We start from the raw sequence: 16,472 nt of genomic DNA on the forward strand, positions 1-16,472 counted from the left end.
GGAGGTAAGCAATATCTTGTGGAGCATGAGCAGGTTCAGTCGGTGGTTCACACCCTTCACAATCACACTAGCCTCGGATATAAAAGACAGCCGGTGTCATACAGGATGCCCAGAATCCATGTTTGTGTTTGAGGGTGAATTGAGTTTGCCATTATCTGCAGAGTGTGTACTTGGCTGTGGGCTTTCTAGATTATGACAAGGATTTCACAGGTAAGGTGAGCAAAATAGGCATGAAGGAATGAACCACTGAAATCAGCCTTGTGATTGTAGCAGATTAGCATTGATGGTATTCACATGGGTGCCAAGGAATTGACATGCGGTCGCCTGCTGGCAAGAATGCGTGCAGCCATTGATGCATTCACAATCAATGCTATTGTCAGCAACATCTCCACCGCGCAATGAGAGTTTCGAGTGGAAACTGAATACTAGTATTGGTTTGTGTGCATCTAGTGAAGGCATTGGGAAGGTCCTATTATTAAAGAGAGAGTGTGTAGACCTGTAATTTAGAGTTCTTCCTCAATCAAACATATGCCATCGGCACTGACCAGGCACTGATCAGGTTACATGCCCCGCCTCTGAAGGGCCACCCAGACTTTGAATTCGCTTTATAGGTGCAAAACGACCAACTTTCACCTCAGACATGGTGACAATATTCACTGAGTGCCAGAGGAACGGTGTCAATAGAGAATGCCTGGAAATCGGTGTCATCTAGCAGGGGTTATTCGCAGCATTGTACTTGCACTGCATTCAGTGACCTTTTAACAGTTTCCTGGGACCGGGGCACAGACAGCATTGACCCCCCTCCCCCTGAAACCCATGCCCTCCTGCCCCTCCGAAAACCATGTCACCCCGCCCCCTGAAACCCATGCATTACTGCTGTTGCACAGTCACAACGCATGGGAGATTCCGGCATCTGCACACGTGCAACTTATGCCACTGGCTTTTTTTTATTTTATTTTTTTATTTATCTTTTTTATTTTTTTATTTGGCATTTATATAGCGCTACGAACACTGAACTATCTGAGCGCTGCTTATTACGGGATAATAAACGGCTTTCTTTTGGGATAATTGCCACTCTCTTGCTGTTTGAGCTACTTGGGGGTGTGTGGTGGTGAGCACCCATAAGGGGATGCAAGCCACGAAGGCCCTACATGTGTGCACGAGCAGACCGAAAACCACCTCCAAGCTTTACATTCGGAAACAACAAACCGCTTAAGGAAAGGTAATTGCACAGCTTTCGTCATGCAGACCCGCCCCCCGTGCGGTAATTGGCCTGATAGAAACGTCCTTTACCAATCACTGAAATCATATTGAAAACTCGAGTTGCACGCTTTATTCCCTGGCCGGTGCTTTTACATTCAATTCTTAAATGAGCTGTAAACTCAAGTGAACACCTGCCTAGTTCTTCCCGGAAAACAGACGGGTTTTTCAAGAGAAAGCAGCTGAGCAGTGAGCACAAGTGTTTCGTGCATGTGATGAAAGTGTGACACCAAATTGCCATGTCTCTGTGCATTCCCCACTTGAACAGGAAAAATGTCAAATGAAACATACTGTCTCGTTCTTGCAACAAACAAAAAATACATTCAAGATATTAAATAATTGAACGGGTATTTCCAAAGAATACCGTCTACTTCGACAGGAGTTTCATAATACAATGAAAAAAATACATTATATGTTAATGGGTTTATGTGTTTGGTCGAATGCCAAATGATCACATATTTTACTACATTTTTGTTACTATTATTTTTTTTACCGCAAATAGGTAAATGGTGGGTTGGGGTTAGGCATTTAGAAAAGAGGGGTGAAGTCATTTTGTTACTATTTTTTTTTTTACCGCAAATAGGTAAATGGTGGGTTGGGGTTAGGCATTTAGAAAAGAGGGGTGAAGTAGGGTGAAGTAGGTTTTGGTGTCTTCCCTGGTTTTGTTAGTAAGCAATTTGGTGAAAAAAAAGAATTGAACTCGTTCAAATAGTGCCAAATTATATAGAACGTAATTTATGCATGACATTTGTTTATCATTTGGCCCCCATTCATGTCTCAATACTCTACCCCTCCAACACCTGGCCTATCACTACCCAGATAGTTAAAGCAACTCTGTTATGTCACCCTGAACTGGGACTACCTTTCAATCAAGTAAATGTATACATGAAATGCTTAGAAAAGAATGTTCCCGGCGAAATGCTCACTAAATTAGAAGATGTTTATCTCAGCGAAGGCTTCTGCGGTGTTTGGCACCTATTACAGAAAAATAGAACAAGCAGCACTGCACAGTTGCTTTGCCTTTGATTCTCACTAATACCATCATCAGAGCTCAGCATTATCAAGTATCACAACCTCAGCACTCATATGAAGAGGACCAAGGAACCCCGACTTGGGGTGTGCTCTAATTGCATCCACAAGAAACTCTGTTTATCAAATTAGTGAGCAGTAGGGAATGTGGAGGAGGGCAGCCTGGGGGGGAGGGGGTGGGGGGGCTGTGTGTGTGTGTGTGCGTGTGCGTGTACGTGTGTGCGTGTGCGTGTGCGTGTGTGTGCGTGTGTGTCTGTCACTGGGTTGCCATTCGCTTAAGGGCATGCTGTGACAAAATGGCTTCTGCCCTGCAGGGGTTTCAGGATGAATAGTGACTAAACTGCCAACTCAACCCTCACACTTCCTACAAATCAAGAATGATCCCAATCATAAAGGAGAAGCAGGCACAGCTGAGAGATATATCTCCTTTGCCTTTTGTGGGAATGTGGGCCAAGGGAAGGCTGAAGAGGGGTGGGTTTGTGAAACAGTCGCAGTCCAAACAGCAAAGTACAACATTCCAAAATAAATGAATGTGAAATGTCCAATCAAGTTACTATGAAAATATATCTACTTTAATTAAATACACTGCATGCAAAAATAAATACAACACTTCACAACATCTACCTCTGTGTAAAGAACATAGAATATGCAAAAGATAGAAGAATGCAGCACTCTGGTGTAATGAAACAGGGGTGAAACACAATCAATGACCATAATGTTGATTGAAGGATAAAGCTTGTTTGAGAAAACAAATCAAAGGTGACAAAGCTGGCTGAGGGGGCAGTTGGGAGTCAATAAGACCTTCTTGCTGTTCTTGGCACTCCAACATCATCAAAAAGGTTTGAGTGGTTCAAATCCAGTTTGGGTGCAATGAGTCAAGATGATCCAGACAGACAGCAGGCGTGAAGTCGGGTTTTGATATAGCAGCTCAATGAGGCCATCAGGGTCGGTTCAATTTACGCACTTGGGTAACAGACAAAGATAATGATGACTCGATGTGCTTGGTCGAGACACAGCAGTTCTAAGTCTTCAACGGTGTGTTTCTTGTTCGATTAACTCAACTGGCATGGTGCAGTGGCAAGCTGGTTTAAAGATGGAGCGACAGTGTGTTAGAACTGATATAATATTGTTTCGTCCTCATTGTATATGTTGGCCTATGCCCAGTCGCTTTGCAAGGAAATCCGTATTACAAGGTTGTGACCTTAAGTGAATCAAGCCTCCATTTTAGGTTAGAGCCGCCATTTTAGTTAATCGTACAAAGTCACCCTGTGGCCTAAAATGGCCGTCTTGTGTTCTCTTGTTCTTGCTTTAACCTCTTCAAACCTCCAAAGGAGAGTTAATGTCCAACCTGCCTTCAGGCTACATGTTAGGGTCATGTAGACCTTGTCCTTTGTTGACCTCGGGATCAGGGGATTACTTGAATTGGCGATGTTAACCTACAAGTACACAAGAACAATAACGCTATCCAAATATGACATGCGAGACATTTGTTTGACCTGTATTAAAGCAATGTGTAAAAAGTGTAAAGTAAAACTTAGAGAATAATAATGTTTGTAAATGTATTAAAAAAGTAAACCGCATGCACGAGATATGTAAATTAGGAACGAACCTGGCGTGACCCTAGCCCAGCACATGATTAACTTGAAAGAGGCTGGACATCGTTATAACAAAAATGTATAAATACGCTGATGTCCAGCTAGCAAATCCTGCTCACTGCTCACATTGAACCCTGCTGGTGGTCTCTGTGATGTATTGACGGCCAAATAGCTATTTGTGTACTTTGTTCCGTAACTGTTCAGTTTTGTAATAAAGATTCTGGGAATCTTTACAAGCCTGTGTCGGTGTATTTCTCTTTGCATGGTGTAAAAGCCTTAATATTGTATTTTTATGATTCAACAAGTGGAACAAAGATAAAAAGAGTGCCAAAAGTCATACCTGAGTGTTGGTTTGGCAGTTGTTGAACGTGGTTCAAAAGTCGTCTCAAAGTAGTTTAATGGCAAAAATAAGGATTCTTGCCGTGAGCCTCAATCAAGGAGCTCAGGGACAAGATGTGTCCTTGTTCTTTTTTTTCCCATCACAGGGGAGGCTGATGAACACCTTCAGAAGTCCTTCACATCTAGTGAAGTCCTGGATACCAGTCTGCCTAGCTGAGGGGCAGGTCTTTATCCAGGAGCAGGTCACCCCCATTGTCCACCGTGTCAAGGAGTTCCACCCTTCTCACCTGGGTCCGGTGTTTGCCGGTGTCTTCGATCGCTGCCTTCTTGCGAACGCTCCTGGTCTTGAACAGCGCTGCTCGAGTCTCGACTGGTTCCAGATTGTGTTTAGTTCCGGGAGCGCAGAGTCCAGGAATCCGGGAGTCTGGGAAAAGCTAGTAATGCTTGGGATCAGGAAGGGGGAAAGGGTTAGGAGCGGGTAATAGCACTGGGACAAGGGAAACAATACTGTGAGCTACGAACACACGTCTGAGGCTACTCTGCAATAGCATTGAGACGCCCAGAGCCGCGGAAGTTGTGGTCTATAAATAGATCACGCCGCGTTCAGCACATGGAGCGAGCAAGGGCTTCAGCTCTGGACGGCCATGTTGGAAGTAGTACGGAATGTAAGCCCCATTGAGACAAGGACCAGGAGGTCCGAAAGGGTCGTGATCTGAAGTTCATGACACACCGGGAACGTTGGAGAGTAGAGCATGTCTCTGCCTTGGAATACTCAATCTTCACCTCACTTGCCCAGGGCTCTGGAAAGGTCAACTCTCCCAAAAGAGGTCCATACTTATTATTTTTAAAGGTCCAAAGTGAATCCCAAAATGAATTAAAGAAGGGCTGGGTGTCTCCATCTTTTATAGGCAAATGTTCCATAGGTGATTGGAATAAAAGCAAGCCTGCTTTAAGGGTCAAATCCCTGACCTAGTGGCAAGTGGTCTTTGCCTTCTTGCATCTTGCCCAATGTGCTTTGTGCCAAAGGAAGTGTAGAGGATAGGAAGGAAAAAGATGTGCTAAGAGAAACAAGATGGTGGAACCCTTCCCAAACTGGGCTGAGCTCCCTCGTACCATACTAACCCTGCCCCTTTTTCAGACTCAAAGCATTTTTGAAGGTCCAAAGTGATTCACAAAATGAATCAAACAATGTGTTAGAGACCCTGCCTTTTAAAGACAAAGTCCACAGGTGATTGGGCAAAAGGAAGCCTTCTTTAAGTGGTCCAGTCCTTGACCTTGTGATAATTGGGCTTTGCCTTCTTGCGTTGTACCTAATCTGCTTTGTGCTAAAGAAAGTGCAGAGGACAGGAAGGAAGATGTGCAGAGAAAAACAGAATGGTGGAACCCTTCCCAAATTGAGCTTAGCTGTAAACCTTCCAGTCATCACCTATTTTATTTTGCGATTGTCCTCCCTAGTGGGACAAGTGTGCCCAGAGGTGATTCCCATGTCTGCTGGGCCTAGAGACCCAAGCTACCCCTTACTGATGATGCCGAATGAGGCTGAAACATGTCTGGGGATGCTTGTGATATCATGCAGAATCGATGTGACAAAGCAATTCAGAATGGACTGCCCTTTTCGGGGTGGGACCAAGCCTGATCTGCATGTGGTCTTTTCCCTTTTGTAATGGATTGGCTGGTGAAGAACGATGGTCTGGAGGGTTGCCCAGAAAAATGGCAGAGGTTAAGATTTATTGTGAACCTTTCAGTCATCACATTTTTAGTTTTGCTAATGCCATCATCCACTGGCATTTAAATCGCCTCTCCTATGCAAATCATCTGTCCTAATTCAAAAATACCCGAGCTATGGTTCTTGCTAATCGCCTGGCTCAACGCAATGAGCCACGGCTGCAATTTGCTGCTTGTCAATGCATAAACAGAAACCTTCTCTCGCCATTCTGTCTACACCTGAACATCTGTTTTTAGACAGAAAATTGAAATTTGTTCAGATATCACAACCCTCACATTCTGCTCAACAGCTTAGGTTTCCACAAGTAGTTTTGCAGAGGTAATGTGTAAAAATGAATCAATGCATGATAGAAAAACAAGTTTCAGGACTTAAAATGAATCAATTGGTAACCAGCACAAGGATATCATGGACTATGACACAATTTTCAAATAAAAAAGTTGTACAGCTCTTATCCTGCTAAAACACCTTATGCATTCACAGCCACCTACCTTAGGAATGCAAGTCAGAACTTTTATTTTATATCCACGCTGTCTTCTGTTATAAATCGGACCTTCGGGCATAGGAAGTGGGAAGTCCATCATTTGTACTCCCTCTGCCCCAATTCAATTGTTCTGAGTGGTGGCACGAACTGGAGGTTCTTACCTATCCTCAGTCTATGGGCCTGAGTCACAGAATTCTTTAATACTGGTGCAGTCCATATGTCTCCTTTTTTTAATTAAATGACTCAATAACTTTTAGAGGTGGACCTGTAAATGTGTGGGCGGAGGATCTTCTCCTTGAAATGACCAAGCCCCTCCTGCACAACCTAACCAGTCACTACGGCCCAAGTGGACCAAGGGGGCAGTTTATGGCAGACAACTACCTGGATTCGGTTCTTAATGGGTTGACGAAGAAGATCAAGCTCAATTCTGGCACGTCAGATCGTGTGGGCCCAAGCAGCAAGCAGTTGTCGAGTAGGGGCGAATGTGGTCACACTGTGCGGTTGAAGGGGAGCTCTCAACAATGCAGGTTGGGGCAGTCCCAGAATCTCTTCATAGTTGGGCCTGGCCTAGTAGGGATTTAGCCATTGGGAGGGTTCAATGTGTGACGCTCCAGCGGTTCATGCTGTCAGGCGACGGTCATCGAATTGGCGATCTTGGGGGCGTTGATGTTCAGGTAGGTGAGGCAAGCATTCAAGGGCTAGCTGTGACAAGCCATGGGTGTAACCCTTGATCAGAGTCAGTGTGTGATTCGTCAGTGATTTGGATCTGGTTAGGGTGTGTGCAGTCAACTTGGTCCTATCAGGTGACGTGCTTAGCCAGGGCACAATGCAGTAATGAGCTGGTTCAAAGTGCAGGCAATAATGTGGATTGGTGGAGGAGCACAAATGCCAGCCCTGGTGTCTTCCCTCTCATTCAAGGTGTGGTAGAATAGGGGGCTTTGGCTGATCTAGCCCTCCAGATGCTGTGAGGCCGATTTAGAGGGAGTCAAGGACAGTATGGTTCTTTTCACAGTCTGCTCTTGTGGCTTCCGGAGATTTCAGTGCTGAGTGGTAGGTCCTAGTCGACAGAAAGTCACTCCCAATGTGCCTTGGGAGTCAATAGGGGGCAGAGCTCTCTTCTGCCTTGGACGGTTACTTCTTCACCTCAGGTTGTGTGCTTTGGAAAGTGCAACTTTCCCAAAAGAAGTCCAGTGAGTTCTTCTCAGGTGAATCTTCACGTCTTGAGAGGATCTGAGAGAATCTGAAGAAAGCGGTGGGAGAGACCTTTTTTTAAAGGCACACATCCCAGGTTTTTGGGTTTAAGCTAGCCTGCCTTAGTGTTACAATTGCTGTTCTTGAATGGAGCAGACTTTCCCCTTCTGATTGCATACCCAAAGTGCTTTGCCCCAGAGGAAGTAGAGGGGACAGGAAGGAGAAAGTGGGACAGAGAGAAAAAAGATGGCAGATGTTTCCTTCCATGGACCACAGCACTCCTGCCTCCTCTTATCCCTTCCCTTTTCCTTCCCACTAAGAACAAAGGCCCTTTAGAGATGCAGCACCCTGGTGTGAGGCTACTATTTTTTAATGGGTGTCCTCCTTTGAGGCCTTGGCCTAGGACAGCTGCCTGCTGTGCAACTGTCTCTGGTGGAGTGTGTTACCTGCCTTCACAAAGATAAAATAAATGGCCTGGTCCTCCAGGTTCCTGTCCTGCCATTTGGTAGCCTCCACCCGGCTGACCATAATTCACATCACCTTCCACAGCAGAGCTGACTCACAGGAGCTACCACATGTGCAATATCAATTGGGATGTGGCTGCTATGATCATAAGTAGCACTGTGCACCATGCCTAAACACAGTCATTGCTTTATTTAGAATTGACCCTGTCACCAGCATGGGTTACTTATGATCATCGTAGTTTTGGTACAGGGGGCATTTCTTAAATTCCCCCCCTGAACTGAAAAGATTTGGCTATCGCTGTGGCATTTGAGTTGGCATCTTGTGACCTTTTAACCAGCTCTATGCCATGAGTAGATCAGGTGCTGCATATCAGGCTGCTGACACAGCAGGACACAAGTACGGTGTCTAGTCAAATGGTCGACAGACAAATGGTCGACACAATTTGGTCGACAAGTCAAATGGTTGAATTTTTTTTTAATTTATATTTATATATTTTTGGTTTTCGTTTAGGGAAAAAAAGGGGGTTTTAGCAAAAAAAAAGGGGGTTGTGAAAAAAAAAAAAAAGAAATTCGACCATTTGACCTGTCGACCTTTTGGTGTCGACCATTTGTCCTGTCGACCATTTAGATTTGACCAAATGACCTAGAACCCACAAGTACACTATGCGTTTGGCATGGAGTTGATCAAAAGGGGACTCTGATTAGCAGATTATCCTTTTGGAGATGGAATGACCAACTTAATTTTATGCATTAATAAAAATAAAAATAAAATGGACCCTTGCTATATGGCAATTCCTCACAATCAATGCCCAGAAGGGCCAAGCCACCTTTTTCAATTATATGGCATCACTTTGTACATCCGCCGCCACACCACTGCATCAGCGACCTGACGTTAGAACATCCTTCCACCACTTCAAACAAATATCACAATACAACAAAACTTTCCTGGTTTTGATTTCTTTTAAAAACTATATCAGCCTCACATGGTAAATTGAATAGCATGGTTCTAGTAGTGTGACGCGTATTCATCCAAAGCATAGTCTGTAAGTCTGAGTGGTGCTCTCCTGGTCTCTCTGCTTGGATATTGAGGACGCAATGGGGTGTCTGGGTCGTGTCCTCTGTTTCTCCGTTCTGCCTTTGCCGTTCAACAAGCAGACATTATGTTCCAACAGATTGGATATATCTGTTGCCTTGAAGCATGAGGAGGTTGAGGTTTCTGATAAGCCTCCTTTTGGTTCTCCATCCTAATTTCCCTGTTTTGTTATTCTGATCTCGTCTTAGTTGGAAAAGCTCATAGTCACCATGGAAAATAGGTGTGAAATATTCTGTCAATGCATCTTTTGTGGCTCTCCATGACCCATCCTCTCAGGTAAGGTTTTGTGAAGTCTGTGTATGCCACTTTCAGTACATCCACAATTTCCATTCAAACTTAAGTACAGTGTTGATGTCCTAGATTAACAATGGCACAACTTTAGCTTTGTAATATTTGATGACCGGGTGTATGGAGAATCTTCTGTACTTAGCATTTGATTTGTAAAACTTTAGGTATAGCTCTATCAATTTGTGCCTGAAGTGTGGTCAATAAAGTGTCTTTATTAGTGCTGCTAAAAATCAGGAAAGTCAAAGAGTCAAAATAATTAGCAACTTCGAAGGAACCTTGTCTATCGTCAACCAATAGCCCTTTTGTTTCCTACTGTTAGAAAGCCTCATAATCTTAGTTTTGTTTTCATTCACCTTCAGGTTATCATGTTCTGCATAATCATGCAGGGCTCCCAATAGCATCTGAAGAACAATTTGGGAATGATCTCAAATTAACAGGTTATCCTCTTATGCTAGCCAATCAATTCAAGAGTTTCCCGAACGAGGGCACACCATGGAGGAACATTCCAAGAAATCTCCATGGTCAGATACATACATATTCAAAAAGCAGGGTGCCAACATGCAACCGTGCCTAAAACCCCTTGGAGTATAAATCTTTTTGCAAAGGTGCCGGCTAAGGTCCATCTTCACCTGAGTGCAGATGTCAAAATATAAATACACAAATATACTCAGCAAGTCCTGCAGGAGCCGCCAATTGGACAGCTCCTCCCAGCGTCTATTGCGATAGACCAGAATGAAGGCCGAGGAAAAATCGATAAAATCCCCAAGAATAGGTGGGGATTGGCTAGCGACTGTGTGGCAAGATATTCACAATCATAACGTTAAGGGTAGTACCGATATTTTTGTGGAAAACCAATTTACATAAGCATCCTGGTTGGTCCGCCCAAGATTCAATCTCCCTTAGAAGCAGCGAGGAAAGAATATTAGCCTATACAACCAAGAGAGTTATGGACTAATAGTTGGTTGGTTCAAGTTGGTTTCCTCTTGTAAAAATAGGGGCAACATAGCAAAACTTCCAGAACACCAATGTATTTGTCTGTACAAAAATGTTCTTAAATGAAGAATGTAAAATGGTGGCCCATAGCTCTGAGGATGCTTTCATAGTCCGATTAGCAAGCCCATTGGGGCCAGCAGCCCCAGAGTTACTAATCTTTTAAACTGATAACAAAATCTTTGTATTCAAACTAAAGGATGCACTAAGTTGCCAAAGCAACCCAGCTTCTTTAGAGTCGATGTGCCCCAATCTGTATAGTACATAACAATGCTGTACCAATATATCTACTGCAAATTAACAAGGGGGGTCCTGGGAGTCCCTCTGCCCGACATTAGTCCTGGTTGTGAGAGACTTACCCAGAGTCTTTAGCTCACTATCTTTCACAGAGAAGAAATATCCCAAACATATCAGTCGTTGTCCTGCCCTGGGGCAGTCCAGCACCGAAATGCTAGGCAATTCTCCTCTGTCAATTTCCCCCCTTGTAAATTTCCAATATATCTACTGTAATAGGATTTATTTCATCCTCTATTTACTTGTACTCTAGGTTGTTAATTAGTGACCAGAAGATTTTATCCTGTTTGTTTGAGAAAACCACTACCATTGCTTCAGAGTCATGCTGTAACATCATATGCCACCTGTGGTCAAACAATTTTTCAACATTAGAAGTTTTGATGTCTGGCTCACAATACTATATTTATTATGTCTCAATGACATTCACTAAGTTTTCTTTTCTTTTCTTTGATTGCACCCTAATGTAAGACACATGTTTATGTTCAAATTTAGTGTTCTTATTTTCTGGACGGATGTTGCATAGGTTCTCCCTACAGAAGTTGCAAATTAGCAATTGCCAGAGTATCACATCTTTCTACAGCATCACGGCCATGAGTGCACCATGAACTGTTCTATTCTTGCTTGCTCAGCTGTCAAACACTCCTCTGACATTTGCCGCCTCCTGGAGGATTTTGACCTCGATGTCCTCGGTCTCACCAAGACATGGTTCACGGTCAGCTCTGTCACAAGCTTTGACACTCTCCTCTCTGATGGCTACATGATCCTCTCTGCTCCCAGATCCAACCGTTACGGAGGGGAACTAGCCCTGATCTTCCGTGAGTGGATTCCTGCCTCTGTTATTCCTATGCAGGCCTATTCCTCTTTCGAATGCCTCGTCTGCAGGCTCTCTCTCTCTCCTGGCCATTCCCTTATTGTGGCTACCATCTATCGACCACCTGGTCATTTCTCCGACTGACTCTCCGAGTGGGCGGACCTCACCTCTTCCCTCCTGGCCTCAACCACTCACCTCCTCCTTTTTGGGGACGTTAACATCCACCTGGATGCTTCCTGTCCTTCCACTGGACTCTTTCTTGATCTCTGCGACTCGCTCTCACTCTCCATTCTCCCCACTGGCCCGACTCACTCTTCAGTGTACACCCTGGATGTTCTGATCTCCTCAGACCTTCCCCTTTCGATCCCTCTCTCCACTCCTCTCTCCTGGAGTGACCACTTTCTCCTTTCTTCCCATCTCACCCTCTCTACCCCTCACGTCAAGCCAACTCCAGCACTGCCACCTACCTTCTTGGTTATCTGACCCAGGAAGCGTGTGTCAATTGAGGCTTTTGGCACCACTTTCTCATCACCCCCCTCACCCTTTGGCTGACTCACACCCTGACACAGTCCTTTCCATGCTCCACTCTGATATATCTGATACTCTTGATGTTCTTGCCCCTGTCATGAGGAGCCACTTGAGGCCCAAAGCCAAGTGCAACTCTTGGTACGACTCAGACCTTGTCACCCTTAAACGCAAGTGCAGGGTGGCTGAGAGGAAATGGCATGCTTCTGGTACATCCTCTGACAAACTGGCCAGCCACCTGCTCCAAAGGCAATACCGGCACTAGGTCTGCACCAAGAAGAGAGCCCACATCCAAGCCTGCGTCTCCACAGCAACTAACAACTCGGCCGAACTCTTTAAAATCTGCAAGGAACTGGCCAATCCTGCTGCAGTCTCTACCTCTCCTGTCCCCTCCCAGGCCCTCTGCACAGCTCTGGCTTCTCATTTCATCTCTAAAACTCAGGACATCCTGTCCTCTCTCTCTTCTTCCTCTTCCTCTCCCCTCCTCCCTCTACTCCCTGCTCTTCCTCTTGCCCTTCTACGGCCACCTCTCCTCCCCCTTCTCTGCCTTTCCACTCAGACTAGGTTTCTAGACAGGTCCAATCTATGAAAGTCTCGTCAAAACAGGTTCACTGCTGTTCCTCCAAAATCATCAAGGACCACATTGACACCCTGGCTCCTGCTCTGGCTGATTTCTGCAACCACTCCTTTTTCACTGGTGTCTTCCCCTCACACCTGAAGCACTCCCTTTCGTACCCCCTTCTCCGCTGACCCTTCCTGCCCGGCTAACTATCATCCAATCTCCATCAGTCCTTTCCTGGGCAAACTCCTGGTAGAACCGGCCCTCTCCCAGCTTAATCTTCACATTGAATCTGTTGGTATCTCCATGACCATCAGTCTGGGTTCAGAGCTGCAAGAAGCACAGAAACTGCTCTCCTGAACATCCGAGAAGACATGCTTCTCAACCTCAATTCCAACCCCCTCTGAGTCCTCATCTTACTTGATCTCTCTTCTGCCTTTGACATGGTCAACCATGCCATCCTGCTCAACCGTCTCTGTGATAAGCTGGGTATCACCGATCAGGCCCTGGCTTGGCTGACCTCCTTCCCCTCCGATTGACCCTCCCAGGTCCAACTTGGGTCCTTGCTCTCCTCTACCTCTATCTCTACCTCTACCTGTGATGTTCCCCAGGGGTCTAACCTCTCACCCTGGCTGTTCAACCAATACCTGTCACTTCTTGCCCACCGCATTGCCGCTCTCTGCCCCAACTTTCAGTGCTATGCGGATGACACTCAACTCATCTTCAGCCTCCCTTCCGCCACCTCTTCTCCGTCTCTCATCTCTGACTGTCTGTCCGCCATACAGGAGTGGTGTGCCGCCAATGATCTCTGCTTTAATGCCAGTAAGACCGAGATTCTTCCCATGGGCACACCTGCTCCCTCCTTTCCTGCTGCTCTCTGGCTGGCCTCTCTTGGCCCTCTCCCTGCTCCCACCTGTGAGGCTAAAAACCTTGGGATCATCTTCGACTCCACACTTTCCTTCTCTCCTCAAATCTCTGATGTCTCTAAGAAGTCATGCTACCAGCTGCACCTCCTCAGAGGTATTCTTCCTTTCCACTCCTTCACCCAGACGCTCACTGTCTCCAGAGCTCTGGTTCTCTCTAGGCTTGACTACTGTAATAGCCTCCTTCTAAATCTGCCTGCTTCTACTCTCCGCCCTCTGCAAATTTTCCAAAACAGCACTGCGAGACTTGCCCTTGGCCTCAAGCCCAGGGATCGTATCTCTCCAGGACTGAAAGCTCTGCACTGGCTCTCAGTGGCAGTGAGGATTAAGTTCAAAACCCTCTGCATTGTCCACAATGCCTTCATGGGCCTGGGACCTAAGTACTTTAACTCTCTCTTCCTAAATATCTTCCCTCACAAGCTCTTCGCTCATCCGCCTCCAACTCCCTCAGGGTCAGTCGCTTCTCCAAACAGTAAGTTGGTGGTAGATCTCTTTCTTCTGGTGGGGCCTCCCTCTGGAACAGCCTCCCTGCCTCTCTGAAACTTGAGGAGAACCATCTCTGGTTCTGGAAGAACCATAGAACCTTCCTCTTTGCTTCTGCTCTCTCTCCTTCTCTCCCCTGCTGATCTCCAGGCTGAATCTGAAACTGCACTGGTTACCTGTTTACCCTCTGATCTCAGGCCCAGGTCCCCTCCCTCCCAGTTGCACACCTACACTGCCCCCCTGGCAACCCTTGCACTCAGGGACTGTTCTGTATCCCTACAGCCCCTACTAGCAATTGACACCTGATGTCTGTACTTACCCTGCACTTGCCACCAGCTGGCTGCACTTTTATTTTTTGTCCTTATTTATCTTACTGTTATCCTATGTAATGCACTGTCCCCTCCCCTTCACTTACACAATCTCAATGTCACATGGCCTAGTAGGATTGTTGTCTCTGTCTTCCCTCTGTCTCCCCTCCCTTGCCTCATCGTGCCTTGAAACACTTGTGCATAGGCACGTTATAAATGCAATATCATATTGTATCATATCATATCATATTCAATGTTCCTGTATTGTTACTGTTCCACACGATTCTTATAAGAGCAACACTCGCTGTTAGGTCAGTCGGGCTAAGCCTACCAGGTTGTTCCACAGCTAAAGGGAACTCTGCATATACATTGTTATTGTCACAGAGATCTGAAGGTATAAGAGTAGAGCTAAAGCACCTATGTAAGAGCACCTATGGAATAAACAGGAGCTAACACTCACATAATCAATACATGCTGAATAAGGGCACCAATACCATGTAGCAGCATCTTCCAAATCTCCTGCCATATTTCCATTCATTCAATTTGATATGAGCCTATCTCCTAAAAAATGCAGACCAGGTAGATTTATTAGCCGTTGCTTCCCTAGATAACGACTCGCCATTTACTGTGTCAATATTTGGGCATGTATAATTGAGACCACCAACAAGCAAGACAAGCCCCTTATTGGTTACTAAGTGTCACTCTTTCAGCATATTACAGAGGTCATCTATTACATTTAGCAGGATTCCACTAGGTATTAACTATTAAAAGAGTAAAAACAACGGAATCCAGCACAAATCTTTATTCTGTAGACAATTAGACATATTTTGACACCATAATCTAGATTTGTATCTGTTCCCATTCCCTTGTCATTCAACTGTTAGATGGAAACTCGTTTGATGCGTATGTCTCTCTCAGCCGCCAAGACTGCATTTTTTCATTGTCTATCGTCCTACTCACTTTGATTCTGTATGTATTGTTGGGTGTCCTGACCCACGTTTGAGGTATCATGCTGCAACATTTGGTGCTGTGGGCTTAGAAAATCCAAGATGGCCAAAAAGCCCACCTGTACGCCAGAATAGGAAAACTGTGCAGTACTGGCATGGAAAACTTCATGATGGCCAGAACTTCCCAGAAAATGCACAGGGAAATGCATGAAGAATAGGCTGCCACCCATTTTTGCCTCGGTTCTGAGCACAGGAGGGCACTAACTAAAACCACCATTGGGCAACCCACACAGTAGCCTGAAACCATTGGGAATGGCAATGCTGATTGCCAAAAGCAACCTAGAACTGTGGGGAATTCATTTTCTTAAATCCCAAAAATGGTTGCATTACCAGTACTCACCACTATCAGAAAGCCGGCGTTTTAAAACCACCAGACTTTGAACAAACTGAACAAATGAAACAAAACCAGACCAAGGAAAGACTTGCTAAGAGGTGGATACAATGTAAAACTATACTCTGAAATGACTTGAAGGAAGTAATTATTTAATGTGTATGTAAAAATCGTAATAGATTTAAAATGGGGGACAAAAAGTGACATTTAGCTGAAACCTGGCTTAATGAAACTGAATTCTGCCTGACATCTACCCCCACAGGAGTTAAAACCTGCTCAGCCACTCTTCCCCTTGCCAAAAGAAGTTGTCACCTCTCTGATTAGATTAGGGGTGGAGCAGCTACAGGGAGTTGAACAAAGGCCTGTCCGATGCCTGGGCCCAGGCAGATGGTTTATTGGGGGGATCGTAAATGGCTTCCTTTTGAACAAAGCCCTTCCTTGACTCAGGCAGAAGTTATATTGGGGGCGTCGTAAAAGTGGCTTCCTCTTGGCAGAAACGGGGAGGGGCAGCCCCTCTGAGGACAGGCTGAGCTTAAAGAAAGTGGATAGACTGGTTTCTCCACCATGTGACCTGGGAAGACACACCCCTGTTGGCCAGAATATGATTTTAAGAAAGATGTATAACTCATGGTGCGGACTTGTCAAAATTATCTAAATGATACCATAATTCTTGTGATTTTTCTGCCCACATTTTAAGAGGTTTTAGGACCTGGTGGTATGATCTGGGGGGTTGCTAGTGGAAAATAGGGTTTCACTCCAAATGTCTGCATGTTAA

At 45.2% G+C, this 16,472-nt stretch overlaps 1 protein-coding gene across 4 annotated transcripts in view; it reads left to right on the forward strand.

The window, feature by feature from the left end:
• Positions 1-16,472, forward strand: part of GRIK1 (glutamate ionotropic receptor kainate type subunit 1) — a 1,552,596-nt gene that overhangs the window by 1,032,638 nt on the left and 503,486 nt on the right. The window lies entirely within an intron of this gene.

This window comes from Ambystoma mexicanum, chromosome 7p (genome assembly GCF_040938575.1).
Source record: "Ambystoma mexicanum isolate Mex_15411 chromosome 7p, UKY_AmexF1_1, whole genome shotgun sequence".
Classification (NCBI taxonomy): domain Eukaryota; kingdom Metazoa; phylum Chordata; class Amphibia; order Caudata; family Ambystomatidae; genus Ambystoma; species Ambystoma mexicanum.